A 21727-nucleotide genomic window follows, 5' to 3' on the forward strand; every position below is an offset into this window, starting at 1 on the left:
TGGAGATGAGTTCGATGGGGTAGGAGCAGGCTGAGACAATGGGTCGACCAGGGCAGGAAGGTTTGTGGAACGTTTGGGCACAGAGCAGTTTTTCCACTGTCTTCGCCTCCACGCTTACTTCTTCAACCAGGAACCTAACCCTCCCTCCACTGACCCCTTCACCCACTTCCAACACATGTGCTCCTCCTGGACACCACCCCCAGGCCTCCTACCCTCCCTTGACCTCTTCATCTCCAACTGCCATCGAAACGTTTACCACCTCAACCTCTCCACCCCTCTCACCCACTCCAACCTCTCCCCTGCAGAACGGGCAGCCCTTCGCTCCCTCAGCTCCACCCCAACCTCACCATCAAACTCGCAGACAAGGGTGGCGCAGTGGTAGTACGGCACACTAACCGCTACATCGCCAAGGCCAAACGCCAACTCTCCAATACCTCCTCCCACCACGCCCTTGATCATGACCCCACCACCGAGCATCAAACCATCATCTCCAAAACCATTCATGACCTCATCACCTCAGGGGACCTCCCACCCACAGCCTCCAACCTTATTATTCCCCACCCCGCACGGCCCATTTCTATCTCCTTCCCAAAATCCACAAACCTGCCTGCCCTGGTCGACCCATTGTCACAGCCTGTTCCTACCCCATCGAACTCATCTCCACCTCTCTGGACTCCATTTTCTCCCCTTTGGTCCAGGAACTCCCTACCTACATTCGTGACACCACCCACGCCCTCCACCTCCTCCAGAACTTACAATTCCTTGGCCCCCAACAACTCATTTTCACCATGGACGTCCAGTCCCTCTCCACTTGTATTCCGCATGCAGATGGCCTCAAGGCCCTCCGCTTCTTCCTGTCCCGCAGGCCCGACCAGTCTCCCTCCACCGACACTCTCATCCGCCTCGCCGAACTCGTCCTCACTCTCAACAACGTCTCTTTCGATTCCTCCCACTTCCTGCAGACAAAGCGGGTGGCCATGGGCACCCGCATGGGCCCCAGCTATGCCTGCCTCTTTGTAGGTTACGTGGAACAGTCCCTCTTCCACACCTACACAGGTCCCAAACCCCACCTCTTCCTCCGTTACATTAATGACTGTATCGGCGCCGCCTCTTGCTCCCCAGAGGAGCTCGAACAGTTCATCCACTTCACCTGCACCTTCCATCCCAACCTTCAGTTCACCTGGGCCATCTCCATCACATCCCTCACCTTCCTGGACCTCTCAGTGTCCATTTCAGGCAACCAGCTTGTAACTGATGTCCATTTCAAGCCCATCGACTCCCACAGCTATCTAGAATACACCTCCTCTTACCCACCCTCCTGCAAAAATTCCATCCCCTTTTCCTAATTCCTTCGCCTCCGCCGTATCTGCTCCCATGATGAGGCATTCCACTCCTGCACATCCCAGATGTCCAAGTTCTTCAAGGACCGCAACTTTCCCCCAATAGTGGTCGAGAACGTCCTTGACCACGTCTCCCGCATTTCCTGCCACACATCCCTCACACCCCGCCCCCGCCACACACCCCAAAGAGGATCCCCTTGTTCTCACACACCACCCCACCAACCTCCGGATACAACGCATCATCCTCCGACACTTCCGCCATCCGCAATCTGACCCCACCACCCAAGACATTTTTCCATCCCCACCCCTTGTCTGCTTTCCGGAGAGACCACTCTCTCCGTGACTCCCTTGTTCGCTCCACACTGCCCTCCAACCCCACCACACCCTGCACCTTCCCCTGCAACCGCAGGAAATGCTACACTTGCCCCCACACCTCCTCCCTCACCCCTATCCCAGGCCCCAAGATGACTTTCCATGTTAAACAGATGCTCACCTGCACATCTGCCAATGTGGTATACTGCATCCACTGTACCCGGTGTGGTTTCCTCTACATTGGGGAAACCAAGCGGAGTCTTGGGGACCGCTTTGCATAACACCTCCGCTCGTTTCGCAATAAACAACTGCACCTCCCAGTCGCAAACCATTTCCACTCCCCCTCCCATTCTTTCGATGACATGTCCATCATGGGCCTCCTGCAGTGCCACAATGATGCCACCCGAAGGTTGCAGGAACAGCAAGTCATATTCCGCTTGGGAACATTGCAGCCCAATGGTGTCAATGTGGACTTCACAAGCTTCAAAATCTCCCCTTCCCCCACAGAATCCCAAAACCAGCCCAGCTCATCCCCTCCCCCCACTGCATCCCAAAACCAGCCCAGCTCATCCCCTCCCCCCACTGCATCACACAACCAGCCCAGCTCTTCCCCTTCCCCCAGTGCATCCCGAAACCAGCCCAGCCTGTCTCTGCCTCCCAAACCTGTTCATCCTCTCACCCATCCCTTCCTCCCACCCCAAGCCGCACCTCCATTTCCTACCGACTAACCTCATCCGACCTCCTTGACCTGTCCGTCTTCCCTGGACTGACCTATCCCCTCCCTACCTCCCCACCTATACTCTCCTCCCCACCTACCTTCTTATCTCTCCATCTTCGGTCTGCCTCCCGATCTCTCCTTATTTATTCCAGAACCCTCACCCCATCCCCCTCTCTGATGAAGGGTCTAGACCCGAAACATCAGCTTTTGTGCTCCTGAGATGTTGCTGGGCCTGCTGTGTTCAACCAGCCTCACATTTCATTGTCTTGGATTCTCCAGCATCTGCAGTTCCCATTATCTCAGAGACTGTCAGACCTGCCCCACACAGAGACGCACAGAAACACACACAAATACACTGATACTTACAAATAAGGGGAGCCTACCAGAATTTCTCTGGTTCTGTGGTTTGTTAATAACTGCATTCATTCCATTTGGTGTGCGTTGGGATTACTGTTATTCCGTGGACAGCATTTCATTATTTGAGTCACTCCATGAGAGTACATCAGTATTTGCTCACTCCAGTGAGTGTGACAGTATTTCAGTTGTTCCATGGGGACTGTGACTCTGTGAGATTTTCAATGCTTGATTATTGAAGATGTCAGGACAATTTGGGAGACGAGTAAATATTTCAGGTTAGTTTCAGTATCTGAGCTGTCTGAAGGAGGAGGTGCAGGAGGGAGACTCCATGCTCCCTTCCTGGGAGCTGGTGGGGACGATGTGTTGCGAGCCCACCCTCCTGCCCACCGAGACCGTGGGGATTCCATTTGTACCAGCTCGATATAAAAGGGAGATGGCATCAGGGGCACGGTTGCTAAGCTGTGCCAGGTGGGAATGGAACTGACAGTGTGGTTAAAGTGAGAAGTGCCCTTCACTGAACATTGCTCCTTACTCTGTCGGTGGGACGCGTTTATTTTGGAATCTCCACACAGGTCGTCCTGGTTCTCTCCAGCTCATTCCAGGGCCCTCCCCATGCGGTGGGGGAAGGTGGGTGAGGGAACTGATGTGGGGATCACCACCGCCCTGCTTGGCCCTTTCTGTCCTATTCCAGGCTGTTCCTCCTGGAATGAGGGAATGGGAGGGAGGGAATGAAGGTGAATGTGCACGGCCCTGCTGTTAGTGATGTTGTAGGTGAGGGGGAAGTGGTGAGGTGTCCGGATTGAATCAGTCAACAATGTTGGATCGATGCAGTGTTTTCAGTGTTGGGGAGTGTGTCTACATGTCAGCATTCTGAAGTTGTGAAAACATCCTTCCATGACACAGTCTCTCAATCTCCCCCTCTCTGTCTATATATCCAACCCATCCCATTTGTTTGTATTTAAAGTGATTCCCCACCATCTCTCTCTGGCAGTGATTTTCACACCCATGGCACCCCTTGTCATGGCACATTGGAGATATGGAGCTGTAAATGGATGGGAGCCGCACATCCGGTCACTTCCAGCATGGGCTGCAAGTTTCCCCAGGCTGGGCAGCGATTTAACACAGCGTTACCGAGCACTGCACTGGGGTGGTCTCTACAGATCTACACGCTGGGAGGGTAACTGCTCCGGGTTTACAGATCAGTTCAGTGGTGTTCACTTCACAGCCCCCCGTGCTGGAGAGACACCTGGTTTATAGATCAATGCACTAGTGTGGTCTGCACAGCTCCCCGTGCTGGACTGATATCTATTTGACTGGTGAGGCCTGCACAGTGTCCCACTCTGGACAGATTGCCGGGTTGTATTGAGCAGGACACTAGCCTGGTCTGCACAGTGCTCCATGCTGAACAGATATTTCATCTGGGTTTGTGGTGTCTGGGCTGGTCCTGTGAGGTGGATTGAGAATGTGAGATAACTGACCCCTTCAGCTGATCTGGCAATGCCTTTAATTTGTGTTTGCCAGTTGTGTTGAGTTTGTGGAGAGATTTCCACCGCGAGGCTGAGTGGGTCTCACCAAAACTGATGGACAGAAGGGCCTTTGTGATGTGGATCTTTATGTCTCCATCACATTCTATAATCGACATTACCCGGAACATTCTGTAACTGACATTGTTTGTGAACGGTTGGATGTCAGTTAATTGAACAAAAGATAAGATCCTGAGGGAAAAGATCCCATTCCAGGGAGAAGGAATCAAAATCCCCTCAGGCAGTTGAAGGGGTGAATACATTTCCCCTGTGTTCATGTTTCTTCACAACCGAAAATCGACAACAATTTAAATGAAAAAGGCAGAAATTTCCAAACTCTGTTTGCCTTCAAGGAACTGGTAGAGATTCCTTCAGGACGGCAATGTCTGTAAAGAAGCGGCCTGTGTCTGCTCTCGAGTGATAGAGTGTGTGGGAATGTTCGAGAAGGCATGTGTTCTTATGGATGTGCGTTTGTTGTCTTTAGGCATGGAGAATTTCTTGCACTTTACATTACGTTTTATGTAAAAAAAATTGAGACATTACTATTTGTTATTCCAATTTCATTTTTTTTTCAATAAATCAGTGGCACATTTTGAATATGTCGCTGGGTCCTCGATCAAACTGGTAACTTTGCCTCCAGGCTGATATATATTTTATTTGTTTTCCTTCCTCACAGTTAATGTAGTGACGATCTACGTCCTGCTTTATAAAGATTGTGGATTGTCTCCATGTGTCAGACGTTACCTGGGGGCCATGGCATTGGCGGATCTACTGGTCATTATCCTCGACCTGATATTGAGACACATTCCCATTGTTTATCCGGAACAGTTTTATTTCCTGCGGTACATCCCCGTGTGTAATATACACGCCGTCCTGCTTTATGCAGCCACTGACTGTTCTGTCTGGTTCACCGTCACTTTCACCTTTGATCGATTTGTGGCCATTTGTTGTCAGAAGCTGAAAAGTAAATATTGCAGTGAGAAAACGACGGCTCTGGTTCTGGGAACAGTGACTGTGCTGAGCTGTTTAAAGAACATTTTCTGGTATTTTATGTTCATGGGTCACTATTGGCTGGTGAACGCCCCCTGGTTTTGTGATGTAACAGACGATGTTCAATCATCTCGTGCCTGGGTCACAATCGAGTTCCTCCACCACATTCTAACCCCGACTCTCCCATTTCTCCTGATTCTGCTGCTCAATGTTTTCACCGTCAGACACATTTTAGTGACCAGCAGAGCCCGCAGGAGACTCCGGGCTCACACCAATGGGGACGGTCAGGGTGACACAGAAATGAGAAATCGAAAAAAATCCATCATTTTACTGTTTGTGATCTCGGCCAATTTCATCCTGTTATGGTCAATGTTAATGGTGTATTCTATATGGTACCGGATGTGGTATTTTGGGTATCGGTCTGTGTACCTCGATTACTTTGTGCAGGAATTGGGCTTCATGCTGCAGCTCCTCAGTTGCTGCACAAACACCGCGATTTATGCCGTGACCCAGACTAAGTTCAGGCAGCAGCTGAAGAATGTGCTGAAATATTCCTTTACCCAAATTCATCAATCAATCAAATTCACTCATTAATCATTCCATCCAGGATTTTCTCATTTCAGTTCAATGTTTCAGCAATGAAGCAGCCTGTCGCTATGGTAACAGACTGAGGGTAGTGCTGGTTTATCCAACCTTATCCCACAGGGGGTTACAGGGAAACATGTCAATGTTTCTCTCAACTCACAGGCCAAAGAGAAAAGGCACCATCCCACTGACTGTAACTATTACTTCAATTTATAATTGATAAATATGTACATTAAAGAGAGCCAAGCGGCAGAGTGAACTGTACCATTGTTGCTGTTCCCCCAGTTTCCGGTTGCCATCGATGTTTCACTGGAGGAGGCCCAGGATGGACATGTCGTCCAAGGAGTGGGAGGGCGACTTGAAGTTGTTCGCAACTGGGAGGTGCAGTCATTTGTTGCGAGCCGATTGGAAGTGCTCCACAAAGCGGTCTCCGAGCCTCCGCTTGGTTTCCCCAATGTAGAGGAGCCCACATCGGGAACAGCAGATACAATAGACCGGATTAGGGGATGTGTGGTTGAACATCTGTTTGATATGAAAGGTTTTTTTGGGGCCTGGGATATGGGTGAGGGGGGAGGTGTAGCACCTTCAGCGGTTGCAGGGAAATGTGCCGGTGCTGGTGGGGCTACTGGAGAGTGTGATGCAGACAAGGAAGATGTGGAGAAAACGGTCCCTCAAAGGGCAGTTGGGATAGAGTGGGAAATATATCATTCGTATCCTCCACACTCCCCACTAGCTCTCATCCCAAGACCAGCGTAACCCCCCAATCCCTGCCTCCTTAACCTGCTTATCTTCCCTCCCACCTTTCTGTTCCTCCCACCTCACTGACCACCCCCACCACCACCTACCTATACTCACCTATATGAGCTTCACCCACTCCTCCTTGACCTGTCCGTCTTCTCTCCCACCCAATCAGCTCCACTATCTATCGTCTACCACCGCCGTCCCTCTCACTATTTATTTTAGAGCCTCCTTCCCCCTCACCTATTTCTGAAGAAGGGTCCCGACCCAAAGCATCAGCTTTCCTGTTCCTCTGATGCTGCCCAGCCTGCTGTGTTCCTGCAGCTCCACACTGTGTTATCTCAGACTCCAGCATCAGCGGCTCGTACTATCTCTGAGTGAGTTATCTTCAATGTTCAGTGAAGTGATGGAAGGGAAGCGGACAGGGCTCTCAGGCATCACATTCTCAACAATAAGCTGCTTACAGACACTCAATATCTTCTAATGTTCACTGTCTTAGTTTGTCCATAGTCCCATTTTGCTTCGCGCATTAGATTTATCACCTACCTTCGACACATTCTGGCAGGAAGGGGGTGTTCACCCACCATCACATCAAACATGAGCTTTCCTAATGGTGGGCCAAACTCCAGGGATGAGACAGTGCAAGAGAGAGAGGGTAGAGGAGTAGAGAGATGGAGTGAGAGAGCAGGAGAGGTAGTGAGAGAAGGGGGAGAGACAGAATGAGGTGGGGGTTAGAGAGAGAGAGAAGGATCTGCGTCTCACTCTCAATTGTTCCTTCGTGTTTAAAATGAAACAATACCAGCCTCTGAGATGACAAGGCACAGAGCTGGATGAACACAGCAGGCCAAACAGCATCAGATGAGCAGGGAGGCTGATGCTTTGGACCTCGAAACTTCTTCAGAAAATGTCTCGGTGTCGGCCTGAAGCATCAGCTTTCCTGCTCCTCTGATGCTGCTTGGCCTGCTGTGTTCATCCAGCTCTGCACCTTGTTATCTCAGATTCTCCAAAATCTGCAGTTCCTCCTATCTCTGAACAAATGCCATCCTCTGCTGGCCTCCTCACCCCACTGCACAGGGATGAGAGATGGTGAAAACCAGCAGGGGTTCAGTCAGAGAGAGAGAGAGTAGCCCACAGCAGCATCAATACACACAGGCACACATACACGCTTTCACACACACTCACAGTGTGCTGGTGTGGAGAGGATTGCAATTGTACTGAGGCTGGTCAGAGTGAATATGTTCATGTTCAGAAATGTTTATGTTCCGTCTGCAATGTGATAATGATTTGTCTTCTGGCAGTTTTCCGAACATTATACACAATCATTGTAACTCTATTCAGGCACATCTGACTGAATCGTTTTGCCAGGCGACAGGGTGAGTGTTATTGCACTTACTATGTTTTGTAATCTACTCTCTTAGATTCTAATTGGGAAAATAATTCAAAAGTGGAGGGGTGAGGCCAGCAGTGTGTTAATTTCTCATTCTGCTGATATCTCAGGGACAACACCGATAGATAAAAACTGCTCTCAGTTCCCAAAGACATTGTTTGCAGAAGGAAACAACTGTGTAACCCGAGAGATTGACAGGTTTTCTCCACAATTATCTGCTGCTTGTGTAGTGGCCACCAGAGGGTGGCATTGTGTCACTTTAAACACAATTGGGAGGAAGAGACTCTGAGCTTTTCATTCATCACTTTTTAATTCATTCATTCAAACTTCCATCTAGTAAGTCCCACTCTGGCCAGGGATAGATACAGAGACACACAAATGGCACACATCAACATTGCAACTGTTTCACTTTAGCTGCAAGAGGGGCGGGCAGAGTAAAATGGGGGAAGGGTGATAACCCCATTTCAGCGGACTCACACCCTAAACAATGAAGAGCCCACTGCACAAAGGCACAGACGCAAGGACATGCACTAAAACACACACTTCGATGCACTAGCTCACACACACACACACACACACACACACACACACACACACACACACAGATACAAACACACAGATAGTTTGACAGAAATAGACACGCACAGTTACAGAGATATACACATTTATACAGAGTCATACACACAGATAGAGTCAAACACAGTCACATTTATACACCCATACACACACATTTATACACAGAAAAGCAGACACATACACATTTTAAAACACATACACACAAATAGAGAAATATTCACATTTATACAAACACATACACATCTACACACAGGCACAGAGACACACACATATACACACAGACAAGGCGACACACAGATACATTTATGCACACACATGTCCACACATATACACTCAGACCCAGTCATGCAAAGACAGAAACACACAGATAGACACAGCCACACACAAACGCAAAAGCACACGATGCAAACACACACAAACACACAGACACAAAGAAACAAGATTACAAGGGTCCAGGCCTGAAACGTCAGGTTTTGTGCTCCCGAGATGCTGCTTGGCCTGCTGTGTTCATCCAGCTTCACACTTTGTTATCTTACACACACAGATTCCATGTGCAGTGACAGGCACTGCCCTGAGATTAACCATCTTTATGACAGTTTTTGTCAGTCACGTAATTCCCAGCTTTTACGAATGAAATGCCGATGAGAAAGTGGGACAGTGCTGTGATGCCCCTTGGCTACTGTCAGGGAGAAGGTGAATGTGTTTAAGAAACACATGATCATTTGTGAAATGTACATACGCCCAATGGTGCAACAGATCCATGGCATCACTTGACGTCCATCTGTGAAACTGCTTGATGTTCATTCTCAGAAAATCATGAAATCTAAACTCGCCAACTGCACTGGTTAAGTTCAATCCCACTCACATCTTGTGTTTGTGTGAAAGTATTGTGTTCCCTGTGGGATAAATCTGGGTTCCCTGGCTGCAGAAAACTCTGTTCCCTTGTCTGAATGAAAGGGTCTTGTAGCTAGTTTGAAACTGCAGCTTTGTATCCGTGTGGATTTCAGGTCTGGGGCGTGCGTGTGTGTGTGTGTGTGTGTGTGTGTGTGTGTGTGTGTGTGTGTGTGAGAGAGAGAGAGAGAGAAGGTGAAGGAGTGTGAGACAGAGTGGCTGTTTGAATGGGGAGGGGAGGGACAAACAGGAACCATTGGACAGAACCTTTGAGTTGTTGCTTTCTCTCACACCTCCTCGCACCCCCCTTTAATCTCACAAACAAGCCTCTTACTCTGCTCCATACCGGAGGGAGGTGTATGTCAGGTAGAAAGAGCTGGGAACTGACTGGAAGAACTGGGATAACAAAGTGTGGAGCTGGATGAACACAGCAGGCCAAGCAGCACCTTAGGAGCACAAAAGCTGACGTTTCGGGCCTAGACCCCTCATCAGATAAGTTGGATAGGGAGACGGTTCCTTTCTGATGAAGGGTCGAGGCCCAAAACGTCAGCTTTTGTGCTCCTAAGAAGCTGCTTGGCTTGCTATGTTCATCCAGCTCCACACTTTGTTATCTCGGATTCTCCAGCATCTGCAGTTCCCAATATCTCTGATACAATTTTAACCTCACTGCGAAGTCTCTTCCAGGGATGCCTAACCTGAAGAGGTTACCCTCCTCCCCTTGGACCAACCTCAGGGGCCACCTCCCCCTCTCTCCCGATTTATTTCAGAACCCCCTCCCCATCCCCCTTTTCTGATAAAGGGTCTAGGCTCGAAGCATCAGCTTTTGCGCTCCTAAGATGCTGCTTGGTCTGCTGTGTTCACCCAGCTCTCCACCTTGTTATCTCAGCCATACTTCCTCATGCCATGTGGATGGAGCCAGGAGAGGTGTGTGTGCACACACGTGTGTACTGCTGGAAACTCAATGCCAGTTTTGAACCTTTGCCACCCGCTCCCTGAAGCAGCTTGAGGCTGAAGAAAGCCTGAGGAGCTGGGTCGGTCCCTCATGGGACAGAGGGAAAGTGTGAGAAACGATTGAGAGAGAGAGAGCTGGGACTCACAGCAATGGGGAGGATTACTTCTTCAGATTCTGTCTTTCCTATCTCTGTCTCTGATTTTTCTGTCTCTCACACTGTCTCTTAATCTCTCTCTCTTCTCGCTTTGTGTCTGTCACTTCCTTTTAAAGTCTCAGCAGTTGTCACTTTCCTGGTCCATTTCTCTCTCTCTCTCTCTTTCACTGTCTTGCACATCTGTTTCTGTCTCACACAGTCATCTCTTGTATTTCTTTATTTCATTCTCCCCTCCCTCACTGGTAACCTCTCATTTATGTCACCTTTCCCCCGACCCCTGTTTTCCCCTCTATCTTTCTCTCTGTCTTTTTCCTCAGTCTTTCTCTGTCTCTTTTTTTCCTCTGTCTGCATCACTGCCTCCCAGTTTTGCCTATCTCTTTACACCCCCCACCCCAAGCGGTGTGTTCCCCATTCTGTCCTGCACTGCTTCCCTGGAATCTATCTCTTTCGCACTATTCCCTGGGTTTGTCCCAATCTCTACCCTTCTCTCTCTCTCTCCCTGGGAGTTTCACTCTCTGTCTGCCTGTGTATCCCTATCCCTCTCTCACTCTCTCTGGGGTCAGATTTGGATTCAGTGCCAGAGTTGGGGGAGGGGGCTGAATAGTTATTGCAGGGGGATGGTCCCTCTCTCCCATGTCTTTCCACTTCCTCAGTCTGTCTCCCTCACATTATTGCACCCCATTCCCAAATCTTGTGCCCACAAAACAATATTACCCCCTCAGATATTGCATTCCCCCGCAGATGAATTTTGCCCTGACCTGCACAGCATTGTTCCCGCAAATATTTTGTTTGCCCACTTCAATTGCCCCCAAAGTTTGCCCCCATTCCAATTCATCAACACCCCACGTTATGTCCTGTCAAATATTGACCCCCTCCAACAAATGTTTGCCCACTTTAAACATTGCCCACCCTGGCTTTTACCCCATAAATATGTTACCCCCGCAAGACAGAGACAGAGTGAGATGAACAGAGAGGTAGGAAGAGAAACAGAGGGATGGATAAAGGGGGACGGAAAGACCAGAGAGAGATGGAAGGAGAGGCACGAGAGGAACAGCGATAGAAAGAGTGTGAAACAGGTAGAGAGAGAAGACAGACTGAAATAGAGAAAGATATAGAAAGAGAGAGAGAAACAAGTCAGAGATAGAGACAGAGGGAGTAGAGAGCAAATGAAACCAGCGAGAGAGACAAGACAAAACCCAAGGAAAGGAGCAGAGAGAGAAGAATAAAGCCACAGGGTGAGAGAGAGAAATTTCATTCACAGCAAGGAAAAGGGCAAAGAGGTGAGAGTGGGGTATAAATCCAGAGTACAGAGAGAGAAGGACTGACAGAGAGAGAGAGAGAGAAATCCCAGGGAGAGAACGAGGAAGGACAGGTACAGAGAGAAATCGAAGGAGAGGAGAGCAAATAGATACCATGGAGAGACAGAGAGGGGTGGTCACAGATAGAATGACCATCAGGCAAGAACAGCAAGATCCCATTGGGCAGAGAGAAAGGTGTGGAGAGAGGTGGACAGGGAAGTTCAGAAATGGGAAAAGCTGAACGTTAAAACAGTTCCTGCAAAAACTGGGAAAAGGTGTGAGAGAGTTGGGGGAGGGATCTGAGGGGTGGGGTGATGGTGAATGCTGAGCTGTGAATTCTGTGGGGAGACAGAGATTTAGAGAAAGCTGTGGGAAGGACAGGCAACTGGGAATATGGAGGCAGAGAGGAAGACAGTGGGATCTTTGGGACCAGAGTGTGCAGCAGCCCCACATCATCCCGGGTTTCAGCTCCCAAATCAAATCTCTTCAGGGGCGAGTGTGGAAAGGCAGGAAAATGAAAATTGATTGAAATGTAAAAGAAAACAACAAAAGCATAGCAAGATCCCACTGCTGTTTGGACGTCACAACCTGACAGCTTCCCATTCCCCCAGCAGAGCCCCTGATGTTAAACTGAGAGAACGGCGAACAGGAAGGTGTCTCAACCTGTATCAGGCCTGTCCCAGTGTTTCTGTTTGAGGGGACGGGGGCGGGAGAAATGTTTACTCCAGAGGGTGGGATTCACACCCCCATCCCCACTCCCAGACTCTTGTTTGTCTCCCTCTGTCTGTGCCCAAGCTTCAGTCTCTCAGAAATCCCCCAGGGAGAGAAGAGAGAGAGAGAGAGAGAGAGAGAGAGAGAGAGAGAGAAATTGATCCCATCAAAGCCAATAGATTTTGAAACAAAAATAACAAGGATTAAAACGACTGACTTCCAAAGTCTCTCCAATTTCTCAGCACTTTCCCCTCATTTTAAACCCAGAGAATGGGAACAGATTTCATCTGGATTCGAGGGGCAAATGCTTTCTGAGTGCCCCCAGGGTTTATTTTCTGAGAGGCTGGGCAATGACTCAGTGGGAGGAGTGACCCCACAGGGCCTGTGTCTCTCCCTCCCTCCGTGTTTAACCTGCCCCCTCCAGCTGGTTCTCTGACATTATTGGGTAGGGGTGTGTTGAAAAACAAAACCAGTGCCCCCCACCCCCCCGCACCTGTCCACACCCATTCACCGGGCTCAGGCCCCGTGTCCATTCTGTCCGGGATTGGTGCTGTTTCTACGTGAAATATTAAAAATGAGCCTTCCACTGGTACAGTCACCTCTCTCTCTCTCTCTCTCTCTCTTTCCCTTCAGCCCTGTGCTTTCTCTCTCTGTCCCTATCAATGTCTCCATCTCTGTTGAGCTTTCTCTTGCTCGATAATTGCTCAATGCCTCACTCTCTCCCTATTCCCTCTCTATTTGACAGTGATGCTCTCTCCTGCCTCAAATTCGCCACGTGTTCCCATCTCCCCGCTGTGTCTGGGAGACATTCGCAATGTCACTGTCACATTTTGGAGGGTGAGGGGGTGATGAGAGGTGGTGGGGAGGGGCATGTCTCACCTCGGGAGCAAAATGAGGGATGTTACACCCCACCCACTATCAGGCTGTCAGAAAACTTGCCTGGGTCTCTGCAGACAGCCTGAGGGAGATATGGAGCCCACGGGGGTACACAGCAAGATCCCACAGACTACGGTATGCAGGATCTCTGATGGATTCCCTTAACAACCTGCAGGAGCCCACCCCCCACCACCACAGCACCCCCACAAAGGGAGAAGCTGACATAGGAATGAAGGACATTCTGCACAGCAGGATCCCACATGCTGTCCCCTGCAGTGCCCCTGCGCCACCCCCCACAGACTGAAGAAGCCTGAAAGTTTCTGTATCAATACCACCCACTTTCAGAAACCCTTTCCCCCACCACCCCGTCTCATCTGAATTTGGAAAGTGTAGCCTCGCGACTGTACAGCAAACGGCTGCAGGCTGTCCCCACACAGCAAGATCCCACAGGCTGCAAAGAGTGAAAAAAGGGCCTCTCCCACCAGCAAATACTAAACTCTCCCATTTCAACTTGGAGCTGGGCTCGGACTGAACATGGGAGTTAACCCCTCATCTCCACCTCCCTAGGTCCTGTACCTCGCCCTGCTAAACATGCCCACCTTTTGTATCTGTTCCAGCTGTGATAACATAGTGTGGAGCTGGATGAAGACAGCAGGCCAAGCAGCATCAGAGGAGCACAAAAGCTGACGTTTCGGGCCTAGTCCCTTTTCTGATGAAGGGTCTGGGCCTGAAACATCAGCTTTTATGCTGCTAAGATGCTGCTTGGCCTGCTGTCTTCATCCACCCTACACTTTGTTTTCTCGGATTCTCCAGCATCTGCAGTTCCCATATTTTCTGTTTCAGCTGTATTCCTTATCCCTCCAACACTCCTATCTTCACCCCACCCCCACCCCCACACTCCCCGCTGTGCAGGGTCCCACAAACAGCAAAATGTGAAAATGGCCACATGTTGATGGAGGAGCTTAACTCATCCTGAACACTGGCGTAGAGAGAGTCGAGGTGGGACAATAGACCCTGCAGTTTCTGCCCCTTTCTAATGCAGAGCCCCTCCCCTGTCCCAGAGCCTGCACCGACCTACACTCCTCACCCCAACCCCTCCCAGAGATCAGAATAAGGTCCCAGTCAATGGGAACAATTCCCTCCATTCACCCCAAAACCTCACAGACAGGCTGAGAGGGGCCAAGAGGTGGGATTGGGACACGGGGTGGTGAGGGAGGTCGTGGGATCCTACTATTCCCTTCCCACTTCCTGGCATCCCCATCCTACCCACCCACCTCTCCATTAAAATGATAATAAGTCCCAGCGGAGTTTCTCCCAGATATTCCAAGATGAAATGCAGATGAGCAAACGTCTTGACGGATGGATGAGAGTATCCAGCTCACCCCTCCCCTCTCCTATTGCCTTCAGCTCACCGATACACTTCATTTGAGTGGTGCCTGTACCTTCCATTTATTGCTTGCTGCCACGTGGCCCCATCTGAAACACAGAAATGACTCACAAAGCTTCACATAGGATTAGGATTCCTGCTCTCCCCCCCGCCCTCCCCTCTCCCCATCGCCACACACAACACCCAGCAGGGGCTAAAATTGGGATGAACAAACAACTGCACAGCAAGATCCCAACACTGTCTCACTGCTTTCCAATAGAAACACGTCAAAAACCCAGCTTTTGTACTCCTAAAATGCTGCTTGGCCTACTGTGTTCATCCAGCCCCACACTTTGTTACACTATTCTGTTATTGTCCGTATGTTTTTCCAATGACCATTTAAACGCTTTTAAAGTTTGTGAGTCTACTACTGTTGCAGGCAGGTCATTCCACGCTCTTACTACTCTCTGAGTAAAGAACCTACCTCTAACATCTGTCCTATATCTATCACTATCAGTTTAAAGCAATGTCCCCTCGCACTATCCATCACCATCAGAGGAAAAAGGCTCTCACTGTCCACCGTATCTAATCCTCTGATCATCTTGTATGTCTCTATTAGGTCACCTCCTCACCATCTTCCTCTCTAAGAGGAGGAGAAGAAATAAAATTTTGAAAGCTGTGTTGGAAATGGCTATATGTAGTGCAGACCAGGGAGAGACAGGGGCAGAAGAGAGTGAGAAAGAGAGTTTGATTCTGGGAGCCACACTGACGGCAGGAAAATCCCGAGAGATCCTCAGCAAATATCCCCACTTTCTTTCCATTCCTGCCTTTTGGGGCGTCTGCAGTCAGGCTCTTCGATGCTATTATGAGTCCAGTGTTAAATATTTTCAAACTGCACTGACAGAACCAACAGGGCTTTAAAAAGGTTTCGAAGAACAAGGAATGGTAAAGCTTTCAGAGATAATGGGATCTGCAGATGCTGGAGAATCCAAGATAATAAAATGTGAGGCTGGATGAACACAGCAGGCCAAGCAGCATCTCAGGAGCACAAAAGCTGACGTTTCGGGCCTAGACCCTTCATCAGAGAGGAATGGTAATGCTTTGCTGCCCTAGAATTAACACCTCAATGACCAGGACAATCCAACAAAAGCAGCATCTCAGGAGTTTGATTCTGGGAGCTACACTGACAGCAGAACAATCCCGACAGATCCTCAGCAAATATCCCCATTATCTTTCTATTCCTGTCTCTTGGGGCATCTGCAGTCCGGCTCTTAGGTGCTATTATGAGACCAGTGTTAAATATTTTCAAGCTGCACTGACAGAGATAACATGGCTTTAAAAAGGTTTCAAAGAACAAGGAATGGTAAATCTTTGCTGCTAGAGAATTAACATTTCAATGGCCAGGAAAATCCAACAAAAGACTCCAATCCTGGGAATTACCATCTCTATCACACAGAGGCCTCCCTAATGAGCAGCCTGAGGGACATTGCAATGTGTCAGAGGTGGAGTCTGCAAACCATTCACTGAGAAATGTATCAGGTTTACACTGTGTAGTGAGCAGCTCTCCCTGTTTGGTTGAGATTGTGCGTGTGTGTGTGTGTGTGTGTGTTTATTAATATTTTAAACCTTTGTTTTATTACCAGCTTATGATTTGTTTGGTATTTGGATATTGCTGTGATGTTTTGTAACGCCGTGGAGGTGGGGTAGTGCAGATAAGCCTGGCCTCTTGTTGTGTAATTTTGCTGCAAAATGCTTCAGTTGCTCCTTTCAACTAATCTTTTCTCTTTTATCCCCAGGAATTTCTGGTTTGGAAAGCGACAATTTGAAGATCCAAAATGTCTGGGCCCAGGAAAGCTTCGAAAAAGAACAACTTCCAGAGGGATTAAGAGATAACGCAATGTAGTGCTGGATGAACACAGCAGGCCAAGCAGCACCAGAGGAGCAGGAAAGCTAACGTTTCAGGCCTAGACCCTTCTTCAGAAATGGGGGAAGGGGAGGAGGTTCTGAAATAAATAGGGAGGCCGGGGAGATAGTCAGAAGATGGATAGAGGAGAAGATCGGCGGAGAGGAGACAGTCTGGTCAAAGTGGTGGGGATGGAGCCAGAAACGGTGAGTGTAGGTGGGGAGGTAGGGAGGGGATAGGTCAGTCCAGGGAAGGCAGATAGGTCAAGGGGGCGGGATGACGTTGGTAGGCAGGAAATGGGAGTGCAGCTTGAGGTGGGAGGAGGGGATAGGTGAGAGGAAGAACAGGTTAGGGAGGCGGGGATGAGCTGAGTTGGTTTTGGGATGCAGTAGGGGGAGGGAAGATTTTGAAGCTGGTGAAGTCCACATTGGTACCATTGGGCGGCAGTGTTCCTATGCGGAATATGAGTTGCTGTTCCTGCAACCTTCAGGTGGCATCATTGTGGCACTGCAGGAGGCCCATGTTGGACATACTGTCTGCAGAATGCGAGGGAGAGTTGAAATGGCTTGCGACTGGGAGGTGCAGTTGTTTGGTGTGAACCAAGTGGAGGTGTTCTGCTATGTGGTCCCCAAGCCTCCGCTTGGTTTCCCCAATATAGAGGAGGCCACACCAGGAACAGCGGATGCAGTATACTTCATTGGAAGATGTGCAGGTGAACATCTGCTTGATGTGGAGAGTCTTCGTGGAGCCTGGGATGGGGGTGAGGGAGGAGGTGTGGGGGCAGGTGGAGCACTTCCTGCAGTTGCAGGGGAAAAGTGGCGGGGGTGGTGGGCTTGGAGGGGAGTGTCGAGCAGACAAGGTTGTCACGGAGAGAGTGGTCCTCGGAAGGCAGATAAGGGTGGGAAGGGAAAAATACCTTTTGTGGTGGGGAATAGATACAAGGGCTGGGGGAGGTGGGGGTGGGGTTTCCAGTCATTGAATATTTAAAATGCAGAGGAAATTGTTCATAACACGTGAGTAAGATGAAGCCTGGGATAGAGAGAATGAGACAGAGACAAGTCGGAGAGATACACAGACATGAGGGGAGGGGGATGACTGTCTCAAACTTTGCAGCCTCTGGTTTCGAACTGTGTTTGTGATATGTTTCCACTGGAATGCAGTGAGACTATGTTGAGATCTTGCTGTGTGGTTTTTCGTTCATTCCAATTTTAGCCATTTCTGGGTGTTGTGTATGGGGATGGGGAGAGGGGAGGGTGGGGGGAGATCAGGAGTCCTAATCCAATGTGATACTGTGTGAGTCATATCTGTGTTTCAGATGGGGCCATGTGGCAGCAAGCAATAAATGGAAGGTACAGGCGCCACTCGAATGAAGTGTATTGGTGAGCTGAAGGCTACAGGGAGGGGAGGAAAGGGGTGAGCTGGGTACTCCTGTCCATCCATCAAACTGTTTTCTTTCCTGCAATTCATCTTGGAAAATCTCGGAGAAACTCCGTTGGGACTTATTGCCATTTTAATGGAGAGGCGGGTAGGTAGGATGGGGATGCCAGGTTGTGGGAAGGGAGGATTAGGGTCCCACAACCTCCCTCAACAGCCCCATGTCCCAATCCCGCCTCTTGGCCCCTCTCGGCCTGTCCATGAGGTTTTGGGGTGAGTGGAGGGAATTGTTCCCATTGACTGGGACCTTATTTTAATATGTGGGAGGGGTGGGGGTGAGGAATTGGGGGTCAATGCAGGCTCTGGCACAGGGGCGGGGCTCAGCATTACAAAGGGCAGAAACTGCAGGGTCTGACATCCCACCCCCACTCCCTCTACGCCAGTGTTCAGGATAAGCTTAACCTTCTCCATCAACGTGTGGCCATTTTCACATTTTGCTGTTTGTGGGATCCTGCACAGCAGGGAGTGTGGGGGTGGGGTTGGGGTGAAGATGGGAGTGTTGGAGGGAAAAGGAATACAGCTGAAAGAGGTAGAGGTGGGCACGTTTAGTGGGGCCAGGTACAGGATCTAGGGAGGTGGTGGTGAGAGGCTAACTCCCGTGTTCAGCCTGACCCAGCTCCAAGTTGAAATGGGGAAGTGTAATATTTGCTGGCGGGTTCAGTGGGGGAGAGGCCTGTTTTCACATTGCAGCCCATGGAGGGGGTGGGCTGGGCTCTGACAAGGTGTTGAGGGAATCCCTCAGCAGTCCCACACACATCTACGGGTGGGATCTTACTGTGTACCACTGCAGCCTGCACGCCACCTTCATGTGCAACGCAAGGCTGTCTATAGGGTCGTGGCCTGAGTCTGCTGACTGCCTGATAGTGAGTGTAGTGAGTGGGTGCGTCATCCCTCCATCCCCAGACGCCCCCCCCCCCGCCCCACACAGCCCAGACCCACCCCACCTCCCGCAACACCCTCAACCTACAAAATGTGACATTGACATTGCAAATATCCACGAGACACAGTGGGGAGATGGGAACTCATGGCAAACGTGAGGCAGGAGAGGGAATTGCTATTGAAACTTGGAGAAAATGGAGAGAGTGAGCGACATTGCTCGATTCTGGAGCAGGAGAAAGTCAACAGAGATGGATCCATGGATAGGGGCAGAGACAGAGATGGGGAGGGAGAGAGACAGATGACTGGACACTTTGGAAGGTTCATCATTAATATTTCATGTGGAAACAGCACCAATCCCAGATGGAGTGGGCATGGGGTTTGTGCCTGGTGAATGGGAGTGGGCAGAGGGGAACATTGGTCATTTCTTTGGCGACTGCTCACTGGAGTGTCAGAGAACACGCTGGTGGGGACAGGTTAAACATTAAATGGGGACGCAGAGTGGGACAGAGATACAGTCTCTGGGGAGTGACTCCCCACCACTGAGTTTCTGTCCAGCCTCTACAAAAATAAACGCTAGGGGCAGTCAGAAAGCATCTGCCCCTTGATTCCAGCTGAAATCTTTTCCATTTCTCTGGGTTCAAAACCAGGGGAAATGCTGATAAAATGGTGAAATTTTGGAGGTCAGTCACTGGCAGGATTGCCTTTGTTTCTGTTTATTTTTACTTCAAAATATCCTGGCTTTGATTTGATCAATTTCTGTCTGTCTGTTTTTCTCTCTCTCTTCCCCCCGCCCACATCCTTACCATCTCTGTCTCTGTCTCTCTGTCTCTGTGCTGGGGCAGGCGGGGAGATATCTGACACTGAAGCTTGCAGACAGAGTAAGGCACACAGATTCTGGGAGTGGAGATGGGGGATGTGTGAGGGGGTGTGAATCCCAGCCCTGGAGTAAATATCTCTCCTGCCCTTCCCCTCAAACAGAAACACTGGGACAGTCCTGAGGCAGTTTGAGACATCTTCCTGTACCCCGTTCTCTGGGTTTAAAATCAGGAGCTGTGCTGGTGTTTGGGTGGGGAGGGCGGGGTGGGGTGAGGTGAGGATAGTGAGGTTGTGGGTGTTCAGACAACCAGCAGTGGGATCTTGCTGTGCTGGGTGGGGAATGTCTCACATTGCTGAAGCAGCAAGCGGTGAGATTTTGCTGAGCTTTCGGTGCTTTTTAAAAATTTTAATCCATTTTCATTTCTCTCTGTCTTACCCTCCACCCCCAAGGAGATTTTATTGGGGAGCTGAAACTCGGGATGATGCAGAGTCAGAGAGAATCAAATCATTCTGCCGTGAGGAATCGTCAGACAGGAGCTGGGACCAGAGAGAGCGAGAGAGACAGAGAATCATAATAAACCATCCTGTGTCCTTGCCGTTCAATTCCACACTCACATGCTCACAGGGAAAATGAATTATGGGGCTCAGGCAGTTTCTGGAGTTTGGACCACAAGGGCGTGAGCCCTGGGCTGGGGCTTGGGGGAGACAAAGGGACAAAAATGGGGCTGCTGCACAGTCTGATCCCACAGATTTTACTGCCTTCCTCTGCCTCCATACTCCCAGCTTCTTGTCTCTCTCACAGCTTTCTATAAATCCCCTTCTCCCCTCCATCCTTCAAATCTCCCCCTATCCACTGTACACAGGCTGTTAAAAGGAGAACAGAGTGGGGATGAATTCACAGGTTGATGCTAGGGTAACAGAATGGGGATGGGTTCAGAGGTCAATGCTAGGGTAACAGAATGAAGATGGGTTCACAGGCCAAGGCGAGGAGAACAGAGTGGGAATGCGTTACTAGATCATTGCTAAAGCAGCAGTGTGGGGCTGTGTTCAAAGGCCATAGCTGGTAGAACAGAGCGGGGGTGCGAGGAGAACAGAGGATGCATTCACAGGCTGCTGCACAGGGACATACTAAGGAAGGGTTCTCTGGCCTATGCTAGCACAACAGAATGGGGATGGGCTCACTGGCCATCCCTAGGTATAATAGTGTGGGAATGAGTTAACAGGCCATTTTCTATGAGAACAGTTTCAGGATACGTTCACACATCGCTGCTAGGAGAACAGAGTGTGGGATGGGTTTATAGTCTATGGTTACAGGAACATTGTTAGGATGGGTTCATAGGCCATTGCAAGGAGAACAAGTGGGAGTGGGTTAACAGATCATTGCGAGGGGAACAAGATTAAGATGGGCTCACAGGCCATTGCTAGAGGAACAGAATGGGGATGGGATCACAGACTATTGCTATAAAACTAAATTGGGATTGTGTCCCCAAGTCACTGCTAGGAGAACAGTGTGGAGATGGTTGAAAAGTCTGGTGCTAAGGCAAAAGCGTGAGGATTGGTTCACAGGCTGGTGCAAGTGATACAGTATTGATGGTTTCACAGACTGTTTCTAGCAGAGCAGATTGGGAACGGTGTCACAGGCAGTTGTCAGTGCAGCAGAGTGGAGGTGGTTTCACAGGCCGTTGCTAGGGGAAGAGAGTAGGGATTGGCTGACAGGCTGTTACTAAGGGAACAGAGGCAGGATCAGTTCACACGTTGTTGCTACGAGAACATTTTGTGGATGTTCAACAGGTTGTTGCTTGGGGTACAGTGGAGATGTGGTCACAGACATTTGCAATGAAATTGGGGATGGGTATGAGCCTGTTGCAAGGGGATCAGAGTGGGGATGGATTCATAGGCCTTTCCAAGGGCAACCGTCTAA

At 49.7% G+C, this 21727-nt stretch overlaps 1 long non-coding RNA gene across 2 annotated transcripts in view; it reads right to left on the bottom strand.

Moving 5' to 3' along the window:
• Positions 1 to 21727, bottom strand: part of LOC132210183 (uncharacterized) — a 140814-nt gene that overhangs the window by 107432 nt on the left and 11655 nt on the right. Inside the window, exon 3 of one of the 2 annotated variants that reach the window (XR_009446424.1) lies at positions 5080 to 5207. The exons of the other annotated variant lie outside the window; for it this stretch is intronic. This is a non-coding gene — a long non-coding RNA (uncharacterized LOC132210183). Of the gene's footprint in view, positions 1 to 5079; positions 5208 to 21727 lie in introns of those variants that run through there. 2 annotated transcript variants of the gene reach the window in all.

Source organism: Stegostoma tigrinum, chromosome 11 (assembly GCF_030684315.1).
Source record: "Stegostoma tigrinum isolate sSteTig4 chromosome 11, sSteTig4.hap1, whole genome shotgun sequence".
In the NCBI taxonomy this organism is placed as follows: Eukaryota; Metazoa; Chordata; class Chondrichthyes; order Orectolobiformes; family Stegostomatidae; genus Stegostoma; species Stegostoma tigrinum.